This window comes from Triticum urartu, chromosome 7A (assembly GCF_056163025.1).
Source record: "Triticum urartu cultivar PI428250 chromosome 7A, HENAU_Tu73, whole genome shotgun sequence".
Lineage (NCBI taxonomy): Eukaryota > Viridiplantae > Streptophyta > Magnoliopsida > Poales > Poaceae > Triticum > Triticum urartu.
This window is the reverse complement of record NC_141879.1, coordinates 157,913,846-157,936,776: the sequence shown is the minus strand read 5'-3', so window position 1 is coordinate 157,936,776 and position 22,931 is coordinate 157,913,846.

Sequence of the window (22,931 nt, the reverse complement as noted above, 5' to 3'; positions counted from 1 at the left end):
CATGGGCCTCCTGGGGCTGGTGCCCTTGGCCCATGTAGGCCAAGGCGCACCCCCTACAGCCCATGTGGCCCCCTGGGGCAGGTGGCCCCACCCTGTGGACCCCCGGGACCCTTCCGGTGGTCCCGGTACAATACCGATAACCCCAAAACTTGTCCCGATGGCCGAAATAGCACTTCCTATATATAATTCTTTACCTCCGGACCATTCCGGAACTCCTCGTGACGTCCGGGATCTCATCCGGGACTCCGAACAACATTCGGGTTACTGCATATACATATCCCTACAACCCTAGCGTCACCGAACCTTAAGTGTGTAGACCCTACGGGTTCGGGAGACATGCAGACATGACCGAGACGACTCTCCGGTCAATAACCAACAGCGGGATCTAGATACCCATGTTGGCTCCCACATGCTCCACGATGATCTCATAGGATGAACCACGATGTCGAGGATTCAAGCAACCCCGTATGCAATTCCCTTTGTCAATCGATATGTTACTTGCCCGAGATTCGATCGTCGGTATCCCCATACCTCGTTCAATCTCGTTACCGGCAAGTCACTTTACTCGTACCGTAATGCATGATCCCGTGACCAGACACTTGGTCACTTTGAGCTCATTATGATGATGCATTACCGAGTGGGCCCAGTGATACCTCTCCGTCATACGGAGTGACAAATCCCAGTCTTGATCCGTGTCAACCCAACAGACACTTTCGGAGATACCCGTAGTCTACCTTTATAGTCACCCAGTTACGTTGTGACATTTGGTATACCCAAAGCACTCCTACAGTATCCGGGAGTTACACGATCTCATGGTCTAAGGAAAAGATACTTTGACATTGGAAAAACTCTAGCAAACGAACTATACGATCTTTAAGCTATGTTTAGGATTGGGTCTTGTCCATCACATCACTCCTAATGATGTGATCTCGTTATCAATGACATCCAATGTCCATAGTCAGGAAACCATGACTATCTGTTGATCAACGAGCTAGTCAACTAGAGGCTTACTAGGGACATGTTGGTGTCTATTATTCACACATGTATTACGATTTCCGGATAGTACAATTATAGCATGAATAAAGACAATTATCATGAACAAGGAAATATAATAATAATGCTTTTATTATTGCCTCTAGGGCATATTTCCAACAGTCTCCCACTTGCACTAGAGTCAATAATCTAGTTACATTGTGATGAATCGAACACCCATGGAATTCTGGTGTTGATCATGTTTTGCTCTAGGGAGAGGTTTAGTCAACGGATCCGCTACATTCAGGTCCGTATGTACTTTACAAATCTCTATGTCTCCATCTTGAACATTTTCACGAATGGAGTTGAAGCGACGCTTGATGTGCCTTGTCTTCTTGTGAAACCTGGGCTCCTTGGCAAGAGCAATAGCTCCAGTGTTGTCACAGAAGAGCTTGATCGGCCCCGACGCATTGGGTATGACTCCTAGGTCGGTGATGAACTCCTTCACCCAAATTGCTTCATGCGCTGCCTCCGAGGCTGCCATGTACTCCGCTTCACATGTAGATCCCGCCACGACGGTCTGCTTGCAACTGCACCAGCTTACTGCCCCACCATTCAAAATATACACGTATCCGGTTTGTGACTTAGAGTCATCCAGATTTGTGTCGAAGCTAGCGTCGACGTAACCTTTTACGACGAGCTCTTCGTCACCTCCATAAACGAGAAACATTTCCTTAGTCCTTTTCAGGTACTTCAGGATATTCTTGACCGCTGTCCAGTGTTCCTTGCCGGGATTACTTTGGTACCTTCCTACCAAACTTACAGCAAGGTTTACATCAGGTCTGGTACACAGCATGGCATACATAATAGAACCTATGGCTGAGGCATAGGGGATGACACTCATCTCTTCTATATCTTCTGCCGTGGTCGGACATTGAGCTGAGCTCAATTTCACACCTTGCAGCATAGGCAAGAACCCCTTCTTAGACTGATCCATATTGAACTTCTTCAATATCTTATCAAGGTATGTGCTTTGTGAAAGACCTATGAGGCGTCTCGATCTATCTCTATAGATCTTGATTCCTAATATATAAGCAGCTTCTCCAAGGTCCTTCATCGAAAAACTCTTATTCAAGTAGGCCTTTATGCTATCCAAGAGTTCTATATCATTTCCCATCAAAAGTATGTCATCTACATATAATATTAGAAATGCTACAGAGCTCCCACTCACTTTCTTGTAAACGCAAGCTTCTCCATAAGCCTGCGTAAACCCAAACGCTTTGATCATCTCATCAAAGCGAATGTTCCAACTCCGAGATGCTTGCACCAGCTCATAAATTGAGCGTTGGAGCTTGCACACCTTGTTAGCATTCTTAGGATCGACAAAACCTTCCGGTTGCATCATATACAATTCTTCCTTAAGGAAACCATTAAGGAATGCCGTTTTGACGTCCATTTGCCATATTTCATAATCATAGAATGCGGCAATCGCTAACATGATTCGGACGGACTTCAGCTTTGCTACCGGTGAGAAAGTCTCATCGTAGTCAACCCCTTGAACTTGTCGATAACCCTTAGCGACAAGCCGAGCTTTATAGATGGTCACATTACCATCCGTGTCTGTCTTCTTCTTAAAGATCCATTTATTTTCTATGGCTCGCCGCTCAACGGGCAAGTCAGTCAAAGTCCATACTTCGTTTTCATACATGGATCCTATCTCGGATTTCATGGCTTCTAGCCATTTGTCGGAATCCGGGCCCGCCATCGCTTCTTCATAGTTCGAAGGTTCACCATTGTCTAACAACATGATTTACAAGACAGGGTTGCCGTACCACTCTGGTGCGGAACGTGTCCTTGTGGACCTTCGAATTTCAGTAGGAGCTTGATCAGAAGTATCATGATCATCATCAATAACTTCCTCTCTAGTTGGTGCAGGCACCTCAGGAACATTTTCTTGAGTTGTGCCCTTTTCCGGTTCAAGAGGTAACACTTCATCAAGTTCTACTTTCCTCCCACTTACTTCTTTCGAGAGAAACTCTTTCTCTAGAAAGAATCCATTCTTGGCAACAAAGATCTTGCCTTCAGATCTGAGGTAGAAGGTATACCCAACAGTTTCTTTAGGGTATCCTATGAAGACACATTTTTCCGACTTGGGTTCGAGCTTTTCAGGTTGAAGTTTCTTGACATAAGCATAGCATCCCCAAACTTTCAGAAACGACAGCTTAGGTTTCTTCCCAAACCATAATTCAAACGGTGTCGTCTCAACGGATTTCGACGGAGCCCTATTTAAAGTGAATGCGGCAGTCTCTAAAGCATAGCCCCAAAAAGATAGCGGTAAATCAGTAAGAGACATCATAGATCGTACCATATCTAATAGAGTGCGATTATGACGTTCGGACACACCATTACACTGAGGTGTTCCAGGCGGCGTGAGTTGTGAAACTATTCCACATTTTCTTAAGTGTGTGCCAAATTCGTGACTCAAGTATTCTCCTCCACGATCTGATCGTAGAAACTTGATTTTCCTGTCACGTTGATTCTCAACCTCACTCTGAAATTCCTTGAACTTTTCAAAGGTTTCAGACTTGTGTTTCATTAAGTAGACATACCCATATCTACTGAAATCATCAGTGAGGGTGAGAACATAACGATAGCCACCGCGAGCCTCAACACTCATTGGACCGCACACATCAGTATGTATGATTTCCAATAAGTTGGTTGCTCGCTCCATTGTTCCTGAGAACGGAGTCTTGGTCATCTTACCCATGAGGCATGGTTCGCACGTGTCAAATGATTCTTAATCAAGAGACTCTAAAAGTCCATCCGCATGGAGCTTCTTCATGCGTTTGACACCTATGTGACCAAGGCGGCAGTGCCACAAGTATGTGGGACTATCATTATCAACTTTACATCTTTTGGTACTCACACTATGAATATGTGTAGCATTACGCTCGAGATTCATTAAGAATAAACCATTCACCATAGGAGCATGACCATAAAACATATCTCCCATATAAATAGAACAACCATTATTCTCGGATTTAAATGAGTAGACATCTCGAATTAAACGAGATCCCGATACAATGTTCATGCTCAAAGCTGGCACTAAATAACAATTATTAAGGTTTAAAACTAATCCCGAAGGTAAATGTAGAGGTAGCGTGCCGACGGCGATCACATTGACCTTGGAACCATTCCCGACGCGCATCGTCACCTCGTCCTTTACCAGTCTCCGCTTATTCCGTAGCCCCTGCTTTGAGTTACAAATGTGAGCAACTGCACCGGTATCAAATACCCAGGGGCTACTACGGGTACTAGTAAGGTACACATCAATTACATGTATATCATATATACCTTTTGTTTTGCCGGCCTTCTTGTCCGCTAAGTATTTGGGGCAGTTCCGCTTCCAGTGACCACTTCCCTTGCAATAAAAGCACTCAGTCTCGGGCTTGGGTCCATTCTTTGGCTTCTTCCCGGCAGCTTGCTTGCCGGGCGCGGCAACTCCCTTGCCGTCCTTCTTGAAGTTCTTTTTACCTTTGCCCTTCTTGAACTTAGTGTTTTTATTGACCATCAACACTTGATGTTCCTTCTTGACTTCTACCTCTGCTGATTTCAGCATAGCAAATACTTCAGGAGTGGTCTTTTCCATCCCTTGCATATTGAAGTTCATCACAAAGCTCTTGTAGCTCGGTGGAAGCGACTGGAGGATTCTGTCAATGACCGCATCATCCGGGAGATTAACTCCTAGCTGAGTCAAGCGGTTATGTAACCCAGACATAGTGAGTATGTGCTCACTGACAGAACTATTTTCCTCCATCTTACAGCTGAAGAATTTGTCGGAGACTTCATATCTCTCGACCCGGGCATGAGCTTGGAAAACCATTTTCAGCTCTTCGAACATCTCATATGCTCCATGTCTCTCAAAACGCTTTTGGAGCCCCGGCTCTAGGCTGTAAAGCATGCCGCACTGAACGAGGGAGTAGTCATCGGTACATGCCTGCCAGGCGTTCATAACGTCTTGTTCTGCAGGGAGAACAGGTGCGTCACCCAGCGGTGCTTGTAGGACATAATCTTTCTTGGCAGCTATGAGGATGATCCTCAGGTTCCGGACCCAGTCCGTATAGTTGCTGCCATCGTCTTTCAGCTTGGTTTTCTCTAGGAACGCGTTGAAGTTGAGGACTACGTTGGCCATTTGATCTACAAGACATATTGTAAAGATTTTAGACTAAGTTCATGATAATTAAGTTCATCTAATCAAATTATTCAATGAACTCCCACTTAGATAGACATCCCTCTTCTAGTCATCTAAGTATAACATGATCCGAGTCAACTAGGCCGTGTCCGATCATCACGTGAGACGGATTAGTCAACGTCGGTGAACATCTTCATGTTGATCGTATCTTCTATACGACTCATGCTCGACCTTTCGGTCTTCTGTGTTCCGAGGCCATGTCTATACACATGCTAGGCTCATCAAGTCAACCTAAGTGTTTGCATGTGTAAATCTGTCTTACACCCGTTGTATGTGAACGTTTGAATCAAACACCCGATCATCACGTGGTGCATTGAAACAACGAACTGTCGCAACGGTGCACAGTTAGGGGGAACACTTTCTTGAAATTATTATGAGGGATCATCTTATTTACTACCGTCGTTCTAAGTAAACAAGATGCAAAACATGATAAACATCAAATGCAATCAAATAATAATAGTGACATGATATGGCCAATATCACATAGCTCCTTCGATCTCCATCTTGGGGCTCCATGATCATCTTGTCACCGGCTTGACACCATGATCTCCATCATCATGATCCCCATCATCGTGTCTCCATGAAGTTGCTCGCCAACTATTACTTCTACTACTATGGCTAACGTGTTTAGCAATAAAGTAAAGTAATTTACATGGCGTTTCTCAATGACACGCAGGTCATACAAAAAATATAGACAACTCCTATGGCTCCTGCCGGTTGTCATACTCATCGACATGCAAGTCGTGATTCCTATTACAATAGCATGAACATCTCATACATCACATATATATCATTCATCATTCATCACAACTTTGGCCATATCATATCACAAAGCACTTGCTGCAAAAACAAGTTAGACGTCCTCTAATTGTTGTTGCAAGTTTTATGTGGCTGAAGTAGGGTTCTAGCAAGAATGTTTTCTTACCTACGTGAAAGCCACAACGTGATTTGTCAACTTCTATTTACCCTTCATAAGGACCCTTTTCATCGAATCCGCTCCAACTAAAATAGGAGAGACAGACACCCGCCAGCCACCTTATGCAACTTGTGCATGTTAGTCGGTGGAACCGGTCTCACGTAAGCGTACGTGTAAGGTTGGTCCGGGCCGCTTCATCCCACAATACCGTTGAAGCAAGATAAGACTAGTAGCGGCAAGAAAGTTGACAACATCTACGCCCACAACAAATTGTGTTCTACTCGCACAAGAAGAACTACGCATAGACCTAGCTCATGATGCCACTGTTGGGGAACGTTGCAGAAAACAAAAAATTTCGTACGGTTTCACCAAGATCCATCTATGAGTTCATCTAGCAACGAGTGATCGGACGCATCTACATACCTTTGTAGATCGCGAGCGGAAGCGTTCAAAGAACGGGGATGAGGTAGTCGAACACGACGTGATCCAAATCACCGGAGATCCTAGCACCGAACGGACGGCACCTCCGCGTTCAACACACGTACGGTCAGCGTAACGTCTCCTTCTTCTTGATCCAGCAAGAGGGAAGGAGAGGTTGAGGAAGATGGCTCCAGCAGCAACACGATGGCGTGGTGATGGTGGAGCTGCAGTACTCCGTCAGGGCTTCGCCAAGCACTATGGAGGAGGAGGAGGTGTTGGAGAGGGAGAAGGAGGCAACCAAAAGCGTGGATGAAAAGCCCTCCTTCCCTCACTATATATAGGAGGGCCAAGGGGGGGGGCGCCGGCCCTAGGAGATCCAATCTCCTAGGGGGGGCGGCGGCCAAGGGAGGTTTCCCTCCCCCCCAAGGCACCTAGGAGGTGCCTTCCACTAGTGGGACTCTTCCCTTTTGTGAACCCTAGGCGCATGGGCCTCTTGGGGCTGGTGCCCTTGGCCCATGTAGGCCAAGGCGCACCCCCTACAGCCCATGTGGCCCCCCGGGGCAGGTGGCCCCACCCGGTGGACCCCCGGGACCCTTCCGGTGGTCCCGGTACAATACCGATAACCCCAAAACTTGTCCCGATGGCCGAAATAGCACTTCCTATATATAATTCTTTACCTCCGGACCATTCCGGAACTCCTCGTGACGTCCGGGATCTCATCCGGGACTCCGAACAACATTCGGGTTACTGCATATACATATCCCTACAACCCTAGCATCACCGAACCCTAGCGCCAATGGTTTAACAGGGGTTGATCTCGCTCGCTGTTGGATATCGTGGAGCATACTGCCCCTTAGTCAGCGCTTCGGTTTGATGTGCGAGTATACTGGTAGTGTTGATGACCCACTGCGACATGCTAACATCCAGCTCACCGACGAAGAAATCACAAAGGCTGTGAATAAAATGCTGAATGAACCGGAACACATCTGTGCTCAAACCGGCCTGCTTCCCTTCTGTGCCACCAACAAACCGCCAGCTGTAAGAGTTTGATTTTTCTTTTTACTGAACCTGTTATTGATATATCTGGTCATTGTTTAATATCAATGTCTGTTAAACAGGGAAATGATCCGTTTTGGAGCAAGAATCTTCCACAGGAGAAGCCAGAAAAAACAGACAAACCGGAAAGACCAACCCGGCCAAAGACTAAAGTCGTGAAACAGCCTGCTCATAAGAAGAAAACCACTGCATCTTCTGATCCGGCCCCTGATGATGATGTGGGTAATCTGGACCTTGAGGTAGAGCTTGACTCACTTGGCTTATTTTTCATGCGCCTTATTGATGATGATATTTGTCAGGATGATGCCGAAGCCAGCCATGCTGATGCTGCAGAGGTAATTACTCTCTCTTCCGATTCAAACCCTTTGCCTTCGCTAAAAATCCGTCAGGCAAACCGGAAGGTTAAATTTTCTCATCCCCTTGCTTACTTGGATCGCAAATTTCTTATGAAGACCCAACAGCACGAAGCTCGCTGCACAACCCGGCACAGTGGCCAGGTAGTTACCTCCGCCGGTTTACCGAACAGTCCGGTTCGGAAATGCCGTTCAGAGGTCTCTAATTTGCTTGTCAGTGCTTGTCATAAAGCGGGCTGTTTTTGTCAACCTCTTAATCCATCTGACTCCGATTATCAGGTTACTTCCCACTCATCCTCTGGCGAGTCATCGGCTACTCAGCTGCCACCGCTCAAAACGGTGCTTGGGTAAGCTATACTTATCATAATATTTCTGGTACATCACTTGGCACATATGCTGTATTTGACTTTGTTATTCCTTTCAGGGCCAAGCCTAGGCCGAGCAAGAAGGCCCGCCTGGATAAAGCGGCCGAGGAGGATGCCGTCCCTGAACCGGGTAAAACACCAGATCTTGAAGCGGCTATTCATGAAGATATACCCAATGATCCACCACAGCAGGATGACATTTTTATTGCTGAAGAAAGGCCTATTGACACCTCAGGCCCTGTCAACCAGCCCACAAGCCCCATCCGGATTGACAAATTCACCGGTCCATCAAAGCCTACTGATAAGCCAACGGCCCCAGTGCAAACCGGCGATGCCAAGGATGATGAGGTTTGTTATTACTAGCATTGGTCGCATAGAGCCAGGCAATCCCGTTGCTTTATCCAGACACACTGCCAAGGAAGAATTTGCTGCCATTGGCAAGGGAAAATGGAATGCCGATCTGTCAACTTATGCCGCTCTGAACGCCCAAGATCTCCATTCCGGCTATCTGAACCGGCTATACACCAGCCGTGACTATGAAGCTGGTCTGGTTAATATGATGAAAGAGAAATATGAGGTAACTTGGGGGCTAGGAGAGTTGACAGATTGAAGTTACCGGGCAAATAGTCTCCGGATTAAAAATGGACCGTGTTCCGTCAATTGACAGTTTGAACCGGCTTAAAACTTTGTCGGTTTTAAAAAAACGCAACAAAAAGAAAGAAATATCTATCAAAGAAAATTGTGAAGCAAAGGCAATGATAAACCGTTTGCAAAAAGAGGCTTTATTTGAGCCGATCAGATGGTGTTAGCATGGTCGGACACGACCAAGCTCCCGATAGGTGTAGCTATGGTTCAAGTCAGCCAGGTCCCCAAATGAAACCGTGGCACTTATGCCGATCAAGAGGTGTGGAAATGGTTCGGGTTCGACCAAGCCCCCAAGTGATTCTGTGGCCTTAGGCCGATCAAGAGGCGTGACTGGTTCAGACGTGACCAAGTCCCCAAGTGATCTGGTGGCTCTCGCCTATCAAGAGGTGTTGCATTGGTTCGGACACGACCAAGCCCCCAAGTGATATAACATAATGCTTTGAAAAGCTAACTCAAGGGGTAAACCGGAGGCTGCTTTAGAACAACTCCGTGTAACCACACATGATGTAAAAGAACAGATACCCCGCTTTAGCTGAGGTTCCAGTTTATTATATTTAATCATAATATATACATCGTCGTAATATGTACATAAGTAGAGCCAATGGCTCAGGTATAGTAAGGCTGAAGATGAGCTATGTTCCACGGCCTGTTGGTCTCCTCCTCTGATGTACGTGAGTCTTTATGCTCTCGAATATCGATCAGATAGTATGACCCGTTGTGCAGATTCTTGCTGACCACGAAAGGTCCCTCCCAAGGTAGGGATAGCTTATGCATATCAGTCTGATCTTGGATGAGCTGAAGCACCAAATCTCCTTCCTGAAAGGTTCTGGTTCTGACTCGGCGACTGTGATAACGACGAAGATCCTGTTGGTAAATCGCCGAGCGGGCGGCTGCTATGTCACGTTCTTCATCCAACAGGTCCAAAGCGTCTTGCCGTGCTGTCTTGTTGTCCGCTTCAACATAAGCCGCCACACGAGGTGAGTCATGACGGATATCACTGGGGAGAAGCGCCTCTGCTCCGTAGACCATGAAGAATGGTGTATATCCTGTTGATCTGTTGGGTGTAGTATTGATGCTCCATAACACAGATGGTAACTCTTCTACCCAACAACTGAAGGAAATATGCCCTAGAGGCAATAATAAAGTTATTATTTATTTCCTTATATCATGATAAAGTTTATTATTCATGCTAGAATTTTATTAACCGGAAACATAATACATGTGTGAATACATAGACAAACAGAGTGTCACTAGTATGCCTCTACTTGACTAGCTCGTTAATCAAAGATGGTTATGTTTCCTAACCATGGACAAAGAGTTGTCATTTGATTAACAGGATCACATCATTAGTTGAGTGATCTGATTGACATGTCCCATTCCATTAGCTTAGCACCCGATCGTTTAGTATGTTGCTATTGCTTTCTTCATGACTTATACATGTTCCTATGACTATGAGATTATGCAACTCCCGTTTGCCGGAGAAACACTTTGTGTGCTACCAAACGTCACAACGTAACTGGGTGATTATAAAGGTGCTCTACAGGTGTCTCCAAAGGTACATGTTGGGTTGGCGTATTTCGAGATTAGGATTTGTCACTCCAATTGTCGGAGAGGTATCTCTGGGCCCTCTCGGTAATGCACATCACTGAAGCCTTGCAAGCATTGCAACTAATGAGTTAGTTGTGGGATGATTTATTACGGAACGAATAAAGAGACTTGTCGGTAATGAGATTGAACTAGGTATGGGATACCGATGATCGAATCTCGGGCAAGTAACATACCGGTGACAAAGGGAACAACGTATGTTGTTATGCGGTCTGACCGATAAAAGATCTTCGTAGAATATGTAGGAGCCAATATGAGCATCCAGGTTCCGCTATTGGTTATTGACCGGAGACGTGTCTCGGTCATATCTACATTGTTCTCGAACCTGTAGGGTCCGCACGCTTAAGGTTACGATGACAGTTATATTATGAGTTTATACATTTTGATGTACCGAAGTTTGTTCGGATTCCCGGATGTGATCACGGACATGACGAGGAGTCTCGAAATGGTCGAGACATAAAGATTGATATATTGGAAGCCTATGTTTGGATATCGGAAGTGTTCCGGGTGAAATCGGGATTTTACCGGAGTACCGGGAGGTTACCGGAACCCCCGGGAAGTATATGGGCCTTAGTGGGCCTTAGTGGAAGAGAGGAGAGGTGGCCATAGATGGGCCGCGTGCCCCTCCCCCCTTGGTCCGAATAGGACAAGGAGAGGGGGCCGACCCCCCTTCCTCCTCTCTCTCTCCTCTTTTTCCCCCTCCGTGAATCCTATTCCAACTAGGAAAGGGGGGAGTCCTACTCCTGGAGGGAGTAGGACTCCTCCTGGCGCGCCTCCTCTTGGCTGGCCAGCCCCCCTTTGAGCCTTTATGTACGGAGGCAAGGGGCACCCCTAGAGACACAAGTTGATCCACGTGATCATATTCTTAGCCGTGTGCGGTGCCCCCTTCCACCATAGTCCTCGATAATATTGTAGCGGTGCTTAGGCGAAGCCCTGCGACGGTAGTACATCAAGATCGTCACCATGCCGTCATGCTGACGGAACTCTTCCCTGACACTTTGCTGGATCGGAGTCCGGGGGTCGTCATCGAGCTGAACGTGTGCTAGAACTCGGAGGTGCCGTAGTTTCGGTGCTTGATCGGTCGGGCCGTGGAGACGTACGACTACATCAACCAAGTTAACGCTTCCGTTGTCGATCTACAAGGGTACGTAGATCACACTCTCCCCCTCTCGTTGCTATGCATCACCATGATCTTGCGTGTGCGTAGGAATTTTTTTGAAATTACTACGAAACCCAACAGTGGCATCCGAGCCTAGGTTTTATGTGTTGATGTTATATGCACGAGTAGAACACAAGTGAGTTGTGGGCGATATAAGTCATATTGCTTACCAGCATGTCATACTTTGGTTCGGCGGTATTGTTGGACGAAGCGGCCCGGACCGACATTACGCGTACGCTTACGCGAGACCGGTTCTCCCGACGTGCTTTGCACAAAGGTGGCTAGCGGGTGAAAATTTCTCCAACTTCAATTGAAATGAGTGTGGCTACGCCCGGTCCTTGCGAAGGTTAAAACAGCACCAACTTGACAAACTATCGTTGTGGTTTTGATGCGTAGGTAAGATTGGTTCTTGCTTAAGCCCGTAGCAGCCACGTAAAACTTGCAACAACAAAGTAGAGGACGTCTAACTTGTTTTTGCAGGGCATGTTGTGATGTGATATGGTCAAGACATGATGCTAAATTTTATTGTATGAGATGATCATGTTTTGTAACCGAGTTATCGGCAACTGGCAGGAGCCATATGGTTGTCGCTTTATTGTATGCAATGCAATCGCGCTGTAATGCTTTACTTTATCACTAAGCGGTAGCGATAGTCGTGGAAGCATGAGATTGGCGAGACAACAATGATGCTACGATGGAGATCAAGGTGTCGCGCCGGTGACGATGGTGATCACGACGGTGCTTCGAGGATGGAGATCACAAGCACAAGATGATGATGGCCATATCATATCACTTATATTGATTGCATGTGATGTTTATCTTTTATGCATCTTATCTTGCTTTGATTGACGGTAGCATTATAAGATGATCTCTCACTAATTATCAAGAAGTGTTCTCCCTGAGTATGCACCGTTGTGAAAGTTCTTCGTGCTGAGACACCACGTGATGATCGGGTGTGATAGGCTCTATGTTCAAATACAAGGGGTGCAAAACAGTTGCACACGCAGAATACTCAGGTTATACTTGACGAGCCAAGCATATACAGATATGGCCTCGGAACACGGAGATCGAAAGGTCGAGCGTGAATCATATAGTAGATATGATCAACATAGTGATGTTCACCAATGAAACTACTCCATCTCACGTGATGATCGGACATGGTTTAGTTGATTTGGATCACGTAATCACTTAGAGGATTAGAGGGATATCTATCTAAGTGGGAGTTCTTTAAGTAATATGATTAATTGAGCCTAAATTTATCATGAACTTAGTACCTAATAGTATCTTGCTTATGTATGTTTGATTGTAGATAGATGGCCCGTGCTGTTGTTCCGTTGAATTTTAATGCGTTCCTTGAGAAAGCAAAGTTGAAAGATGATGGTAGCAATTACACGGACTGGGTCCGTAACTTGAGGATTATCCTCATTGCTGCACAGAAGAATTACGTCCTGGAAGCACCGCTGGGTGCCAGGCCTGCTACTGGAGCAACACCAGATGTTATGAACGTCTGGCAGAGCAAAGCTGATGACTACTTGATAGTTCAATGTGCCATGCTTTACGGCTTAGAACCGGGACTTCAACGATGTTTTGAACATCATGGGGCATATGAGATGTTCCAGGAGTTGAAGTTAATATTTCAAGCAAATGCCCGGATTGAGAGATATGAAGTCTCCAATAAGTTCTATAGCTGCAAGATGGAGGAGAACAGTTCTGTCAGTGAGCATATACTCAAGATGTCTGGGTATTGTAATCACTTGATTCAACCGGGAGTTAATCTTCCGGATGATAGCGTCATTGACAGAATTCTCCAATCACTTCCACCAAGCTACAAGAGCTTCGTGATGAACTATAATATGCAAGGGATGAATAAGACTATTCCCGAGCTCTTCGCAATGCTGAAAGCTGCGGAGCTAGAAATCAAGAAGGAGCATCAAGTGTTGATGGTCAACAAGACCACTAGTTTCAAGAAAAAGGGCAAAGGGAAGAAGAAGGGGAACTTCAAGAAGAACAGCAAGCAAGTTGCTGCTCAAGAGAAGAAACCCAAGTCTGGACCTAAGCCTGAAACTGAGTGCTTCTACTGCAAGCAGACTGGTCACTGGAAGCGGAACTGCCCCAAATATTTGGCGGATAAGAAGGATGGCAATGTGAACAAAGGTATATGTGATATACATGTTATTGATGTGTACCTTACTAATGCTCGCAGTAGCACCTGGGTATTTGATACTGGTTCTGTTGCTAATATTTGCAACTCGAAACAGGGACTACGGATTAAGCGAAGATTGGCTAAGGACGAGGTGACGATGCGTGTGGGAAACGGTTCCAAAGTCGATGTGATCACGATCGGCACGCTACCTCTACATCTACATTCGGGATTAATATTAGACCTAAATAATTGTTATTTGGTGCCAGCGTTAAGCATGAACATTATATCTGGATCTTGTTTGATGCGAGCCGGTTATTCATTTAAATCAGAGAATAATGGTTGTTCTATTTATATGAGTAATATCTTTTATGGTCATGCACCCTTGAAGAGTGGTCTATTCTTATTGAATCTCCATAGTAGTAACACACATATTCATAATGTTGAAGCCAAAAGATGCAGAGTTGATAATGATAGTGCAACTTATTTGTGGCACTGCCGTTTAGGTCATATCGGTGTAAAGCGTATGAAGAAACTCCATACGGATGGACTTTTGGAACCACTTGATTATGAATCACTTGGTACTTGCGAACCGTGCCTCATGGGCAAGATGACTAAAACGCCGTTCTCCGGTACTATGGAGAGAGCAACAGATTTGTTGGAAATCATACATACAAATGTATGTGGTCCGATGAATATTGACGCTCGTGGCGGATATCGTTATTTTCTCACCTTCACAGATGACTTAAGCAGATATGGGTATATCTACTTAATGAAACATAAGTCTGAAACATTTGAAAAGTTCAAAGAATTTCAGAGTGAAGTTGAAAATCATCGTAACAAGAAAATAAAGTTTCTACGATCTGATCGTGGAGGAGAATATTTGAGTTACGAGTTTGGTGTACATTTGAAACAATGCGGAATAGTTTCGCAACTCACGCCACCCGGAACACCACAGCGTAATGGTGTGTCCGAACATCGTAATCGTACTTTACTAGATATGGTGCGATCTATGATGTCTCTTACTGATTTACCGCTATTGTTTTGGGGTTATGCTTTGGAGACGGCCGCATTCACGTTAAATAGGGCACCATCAAGATCCGTTGAGACGACACCTTATGAACTATGGTTTGGCAAGAAACCAAAGTTGTCATTTCTGAAAGTTTGGGGCTGCGATGCTTATGTGAAAAAGCTTCAACCTGATAAGCTCGAACCCAAATCGGAGAAATGTGTCTTCATAGGATATCCAAAGGAGACTATTGGATACACCTTCTATCACAGATCCGAAGGCAAGACTTTTGTTGCTAAGTTCGGAAACTTTCTAGAGAAGGAGTTTCTCTTGAAAGAAGTGAGTGGGAGGAAAGTAGAACTTGACGAGGTAACTGTACCTGCTCCCTTATTGGAAAGTAGTGCATCACAGAAAACTGTTTCTGTGACACCTACACCAATTAGTGAGGAAGCTAATGATAATGATCATGAAACTTCAGGACAAGATACTACTGAACCTCGTAGATCAACCAGAGTGAGATCCGCGCCAGAGTGGTACGGTAATCCTGTTCTGGAAGTCATGCTGCTAGATCATGATGAACCTACGAACTATGAAGAAGCGATGGTGAGCCCAGATTCCACAAAATGGCTTGAAGCCATGAAATCTGAGATGGGATCCATGTATGAGAACAAAGTGTGGACTTTGGTTGACTTGCCCAATGATCGGCAAGAAATTGAGAATAAATGGATCTTCAAGAAGAAGACTGACGCCGACGGTAATATTACTGTCTACAAAGCTCGACTTGTCGCAAAAGGGTTTCGGCAAGTTCAAGGGATTGACTACGATGAGACCTTCTCACCCATAGTGATGCTTAAGTCTGTCCGAATCATGTTAGCAATTGCCTCATTTTATGATTATGAAATTTGGCACATGGATGTCAAAACTGCATTCCTGAATGGATTTCTGGAAGAAGAGTTGTATATGATGCAACCAGAAGGTTTTGTCGATCCAAAGGGAGCTAACAAAGTGTGCAAGCTCCAGCGATCCATTTATGGACTGGTGCAAGCCTCTCGGAGTTGGAATAAATGCTTTGATAGTGTGATCAAAGCATTTGGTTTTATACAGACTTTCGGAGAAGCCTGTATTTACAAGAAAGTGAGTGGGAGCTCTGTAGCATTTCTGATATTATATGTGGATGACTTATTACTGATTGGAAATGATATAGAATTTCTGGATAGCATAAAGGGATACTTGAATAAGAGTTTTTCAATGAAAGACCTCGGTGAAGCTTCTTACATATTAGGCATTAAGATCTATAGAGATAGATCAAGACGCTTAATTGGACTTTCACAAAGCACATATCTTGACAAAGTTTTGAAGAAGTTCAAAATGGATCAAGCAAAGAAAGGGTTCTTGCCTGTGTTACAAGGTGTGAAGTTGAGTCAGACTCAATGCCCGACCACTGCAGAAGATAGAGAGAAAATGAAAGATGTTCCCTATGCTTCAACCATAGGCTCTATCATGTATGCAATGCTGTGTACCAGACCTGATGTGTGCCTTGCTATAAGTCTAGCAGGGAGGTACCAAAGTAATCCAGGAGTGGATCACTGGATAGCGGTCAAGAACATCCTGAAGTACCTTAAAAGGACTAAGGATATGTTTCTCGTATATGGAGGTGACAAAGAGCTCATCATAAATGGTCACATTGATGCAAGCTTTGACACTAATCCGAATGATTCTAAATCGCAAACCGGATACGTGTTTACATTAAACGGTGGAGCTGTCAGTTGGTGCAGTTCTAAACAAAGCGTCGTGGCGGGATCTACATGTGAAGCGGAGTACATAGCTGCTTCGGAAGCAGCAAACGAAGGAGTCTGGATGAAGGAGTTCATATCCGATCTAGGTGTCATACCTAGTGTATCGGGTCCAATGAAAATCTTTTGTGACAATACTGGTGCAATTGCCTTGGCGAAGGAATTCAGATTTCACAAAAGAACCAAGCACATCAAAAGAAGCTTCAATTCCATCCGGGATCTAGTCCAGGTGGGAGACATAGAGATTTGCAAGATACATACGGATCTGAATGTAGCAGACCCGTTGACTAAGCTCTTCCACGAGCAAAACATGATCAGCACCAAGGCTCCATGGGTGTTAGAATCATTACAGTATAATCTAGATTATTGACTCTAGTGCAAGTGGGAGACTGAAGGAAATATTCCCTAGAGGCAATAATAAAGTTATTATTCATTTCCTTATATCATGATAAAAGTTTATTATTCATGCTAGAATTGTATTAACCGGAAACATAATACATGTGTGAATACATAGACAAACAGAGTGTCACTAGTATGCCTCTACTTGACTAGCTCGTTAATCAAAGATGGTTAAGTTTCCTAACCATGGACAAAGATTTGTCATTTGATTAACGGGATCACATCATTAGTTGAATGATCTGATTGACATGACCCATTCCATTAGCTTAGCACCCGATCGTTTAGTATGTTGCTATTGCTTTCTTCATGACTTATACATGTTCCTATGACTATGAGATTATGCAACTCCCATTTGCCGGAGGAACACTTTGTGTGCTACCAAATGTCACAACGTAACTGGGTGATTATAAAGGTGCTCTACAGGTGTCTCCAAAGGTACATGTTGGGTTGGCGTATTTCGAGATTAGGATTTTTCACTCCGATTGTCGGAGAGGTATCTCTGGGCCCTCTCGATAATGCACATCACTGAAGCCTTGCAAGCATTGCAACTAATGAGTTAGTTGCGGGATGATGTATTACGGAACGAGTAAAGAGACTTGCCAGTAACGAGATTGAACTAGGTATGGGATACTGACGATCGAATCTCGGGCAAGTAACATACCGGTGACAAAGGGAACAACATATGTTGTTATGCGGTCTGACCGATAAAAGATCTTCGTAGAATATGTAGGAGCCAATATGAGCATCCAGGTTCCGCTATTGGTTATTGACCAGAGACGTGTCTCGGTCATATCTACATTGTTCTCGAACCCGTAGGGTCCGCACGCTTAAGGTTATGATGACAGTTATATTATGAGTTTATACATTTTGATGTACCGAAGTTTGTTCGGAGTCCCGGATGTGATCACGGACATGACGAGGAGTCTCGAAATGGTCGAGACATAAAGATTGATATATTGGAAGCCTATGTTTGGATATCGGAAGTGTTCCGGGTGAAATCGGGATTTTACCGGAGTACCGGGAGGTTACCGGAACCCCCCGGGAGGTATATGGGCCTTAGTGGGCCTTAGTGGAAGAGAGGAGAGATGGCCATAGATGGGCCGCGCGCCCCTCCCCCCTTGGTCCAAATAGGACAAGGAGAGGGGGCCGGCCCCCCTTCCTCCTCTCTCTCCTCTTTTCCCCCCTCCGCGAATCCTATTCCAACTAGGAAAGGGGGGAGTCCTACTCCCGGAGGGAGTAGGACTCCTCCTGGCGCGCCTCCTCTTGGCCGGCCAGCCCCCCCCCCTTTGAGCCTTTATATACGGAGGCAAGGGGCACCCCTAGAGACACAAGTTGATCCACGTGATCATATTCTTAGCCGTGTGCGGTGCCCCCTTCCACCATAGTCCTCGATAATATTGTAGCGGTGCTTAGGCGAAGCCCTGCGACGGTAGTACATCAAGATCGTCACCACGCCGTCGTGTTGACGGAACTCTTCCCCGACACTTTGCTGGATCGGAGTCCGGGGATCGTCATCGAGCTGAACATGTGCTAGAACTCGGAGGTGCCGTAGTTTTGGTGCTTGATCGGTCGGGCCGTGGAGACGTACGACTACATCAACCAAGTTAACGCTTCCGTTGTCAATCTACAAGGGTACGTGGATCACACTCTCCCCCTCTCGTTGCTATGCATCACCATGATCTTGCGTGTGCGTAGGAATTTTTTTTTAAATTACTACGAAACCCAACAACAACCCGGTGTTCTCTGCAAAGGAACCATAAGCCGGGGCTTGATGCCTCTCAAGATCTCTTGATTAGCCCTTTCTGCTTGACCATTGGACCGTGGGTGTGCCACTGATGAAACGTCAAGCCGGATGTGCTCCTGTTCGCAGAACTCCTTCATGGCACCCTTGGACAAATTGGTACCATTATCTGTGACGATACTGTGTGGAAAGCCAAACCGGAAAATCACTTTTTTGATGAACTGAACTGCCCTGGCCGCATCACACTTGCTAACAGGTTCTGCCTCCACCCACTTTGTAAACTTATCAACCACCACCAGGAGGTGGGTCTTCTTATCTTTGGACCTTTTGAAAGGCCCAACCATATCCAGCACCCAAGTCGCAAACGGCCAAGTAATTGGAATCATTCTCAATTCTTGAGCCGGCACATGAGCACGTCTTGAAAACTTTTGGCAACCGTCACATCGTCTGACCAGATCTCCGCATCAGCATGAGCAGTTAACCAATAGAAGCCATGGCGAAACGCTTTAGCCACCAAAGATTTTGAACCGGCATGGTGACCACAATCTCCTTCGTGGATCTCACGCAAAATTTCACAGCCTTCTTCAGGAGACACACAACATTGAAACGCCCCTGATACACTGCAATGATGCAACTCGCCATTGACAATAGTCATGGACTTGGACCGCTGGATTATCTGTCGGGCCAGAGTCTCATCCTCTGGTAATTCGCCCCGGTTCATGTACGCCAGGTAAGGAAGCGTTCAATCCGGAATGACATGAAGAGCTGCCACCAATTGAGCCTCCGGATCAGGAATAGCCAAATCCGCTTCACCAGGGAGCTTGACCGACGGGTTGTGCAACACATCCAGAAAAATATTGGGCGGGACCGGTTTGCGCTGAGAGCCGAGCCGGCTTAAAGCGTCTGCCGCTTCGTTCTTCCGTCGGTCCACGTGGTCCACCTAATAGGCTTTAAAGTGACCTGCAACAATATCCACCTCACGACGATATGCTGCCATGAGTGGGTCCTTGGAATCCCAAGTGCCAGACACTTGTTGAGCCACGAGGTCCGAGTCACCGAAGCACTTAACTCGACTTAGATTCATCTCCTTAGCCATCCGGAGACCATGGAGCAAGGCTTCATACTCAGCTGCATTGTTAGTACAAGGGAACATTAAGCGGAGAACATAACAAAACTTATCACCTCGTGGGGAAGTTAATACGACTCCAGCCCCCGAGCCTTCCAATTGCCTGGATCCGTCAAAATGGATGGTCCAATATGTGTGATCTAGCTTTTCTTCAGGTGCTTGCAGTTCCGTCCAATCATTGATGAAATCAACAAGTTCTTGAGACTTAACCGCCGTCCGAGGCACATACTTCAACCCGTGCGGCCCAAGCTCTATAGCCCACTTGGTAATCCGGCCAGTCGCTTCCCGGTTCTGGATGATATCCCCCAAGGGAGCAGAACTGACCACCGTAATGGGGTGCCCTTGGAAGTATTTCTTGAGCTTCCGGCTTGCCATAAAAACTCAATATACTAGCTTCTGCCAATGCGGATACCTTTGCTTGGACTCAATGAGCACCTCGCTGATATAATAGACCGGACGTTGAACCGGATGCTCCTTACCTGCCTCTTTTCGCTCCACCACAATAGCCACACTGAGCGCACAAGCATTAGCAGCAACATATAGTAGCAACGGCTCCTTGTCCATGGGAGCGGTGAGCACAGGCGGATTGGCCAATTGCCACTTTAAGTCCTCAAATGCTTTGTCAGCAGCAGAACTCCAGACGAATCAATCCATCTTCTTCAACATCTGATACAAAGGGATTGCCTTCTCACTAAGGCGGCTGATAAACCGGCTTAACACGGCAATCCGGCCTGCCAGGCGTTGAACATCGTTGTAACACTTCGGTTTAGCCAGGGAGGTGATGGCTGTGATCTTCTCCGGATTAGCCTCGATTCCCCTGTTGGACACCAGAAAACCCAATAACTTGCCTGCCGGTACACCAAAAACACACTTGGCCGGATTAAGCATCATCTTGTACATCCTCAGGTTATCAAAGGTTTCCTTCAAGTCGTCAACCAGAGTCTCCTTCTCCCTTGACTTAACCACGATATCATCCACGTAAGCATGTACATTACGGCCAATCTGCTTGTGAAGACAATTTTGTACACACCGTTGATAAGTTGCCTGGGCACTCTTGAGCCCAAAGGGCATAGACACATAGCAGAAGGCTCCAAAGGGAGTTATGAATGCCGTCTTCTCTTGGTCCTTAACTGCCATTTTGATCTGATGATAGCCAGAATATGCATCCAAAAAACTCAAACGCTCACAACCCGCCGTAGCATCAATAATTTGATCAATACGGGGGAGGGCAAAATGATCTGCTGGACAAGCCTTATTAAGATCTGTGTAATCCACACACATGCGCCAGGTGCCGTTTTTCTTAAGGACCAGCACCGGATTGGCAAGCCACTCAGGGTGGAAAACTTCAATAATAAAGCCAGCTGCTAAGAGCCTGGCTACCTCTTCTCCAATCGCCTTGCGTCTCTCTTCGTTAAACCGGCGGAGGAACTGTTTCACCGGTTTGTATTTAGGATCCACATTAAGGGTGTGCTCAGCGAGTTGCCTCGGTACACCTGGCATGTCAGAGGGCTTCCATGCAAAAATGTCCCGATTCTCACGGATGAACTCGATGAGCGCGCTTTCCTATTTCGGATCCAAGTTGGCACTGATGCTGAACTGCTTGGACGAATCGCCAGGCACGAAGTCAACAAGCTTAGTTTCAGCTGCCGATTTGAACTTCAGGGCCGGATCATGCTCCGTAGTTGGCTTCTTTAATGGAGTCATGTCCGCCGGATCAACATTGTCCTTATAATACTTCAGCTCCTCCGTGGCACAAACCGACTCTGCGTAGGCCGCATCTCCTTCCTTGCACTCCAAAGCGATTTTACGGCTTCCGTGAACCATTATTGTCCCCTTGTGACCCGACATCTTGAGCTGCAAATACACATAACAGGGCCGTGCCATAAACTTGGCGTAGGCCGGTCGCCCAAACAGGGCGTGCTATGGACTTTGGATTTTCACCACTTCAAACGTCAATGTTTCCGACCTGGAATCATGATCATCTCCAAAGGCCACTTCCAGAGCTATTTTACCAACAGGATATGCTGACTTGCCAGGTACCACACCGTGGAACACCGTATTGGACGGTTTGAGATTTTTATCTGTTAGTCCCATACGACGGAAGGTCTCATAGTACAAGATATTAATGCTGCTCCCTTCATCCATGAGCACCTTGGTGAACTTGTAACCTCCCACCTGAGGCGCCACCACCAGAGCCAACTGACCCGGATTATCAACCTGGGGAGGGTGATCCTCTCTGCTCCATATGATTGGCTGTTCAGACCAGCGTAGATAACGGGGCACGGCCGGTTCAACAGAGTTGACTGCCCGCCTTTGAACCTTCCGGTCTCGCTTGTCCAAGCTAGTGGTGAAAATGTGGTACTGCCCACTATTCAACTGCTTTGGGTTGCTCTGGTAACCTGACTGTTGCTGCTGCTGGTTGTAACCACCCTGGTTGTTCTGATTATTTTGATTGTTATGTCCGCCCGGATTACCATTAAATCCTGAATCGGAATTTCCTTCACCGTATCCCGGCCTGGATCCTGAGCCACCGCCGGAGCCGTGATCATATCGGAAAGCATTGGAATTCTTGAACTCCTGCATAATGAAGCAATCCTTCCAAAGGTGGTTTGCTGGCACCTCCTTCGTCCCATGCTTTGGACAGGGCCGGTTCAATAGATAATTTAAGCGGTCCGGATTAGGGTTAGGCGCTCCACCGCGATTTGGCGGTTTACCCTTGCGTCGCTGACCCTTGTCCTGCGCATTGGTATTAGCCACGAAGTCCATGTTGCCATCCGCTTTACGCTTGCCTCCGCTACCGTTACCTGCCGAGTGGTGCTGCTGACCTTTGGAGTTGCTGTTCTTCTTTCCCTTCCCTGTCTTGTCATCATTAGACTCGGGATCCTTGGTACTATCTGAATCAGCATACTTTACCAAGGCAGCCATGAGGGTCCCCATGTCAGTGCAATGGCGCTTCATCCATCCCAACTTCAGCTTTAGG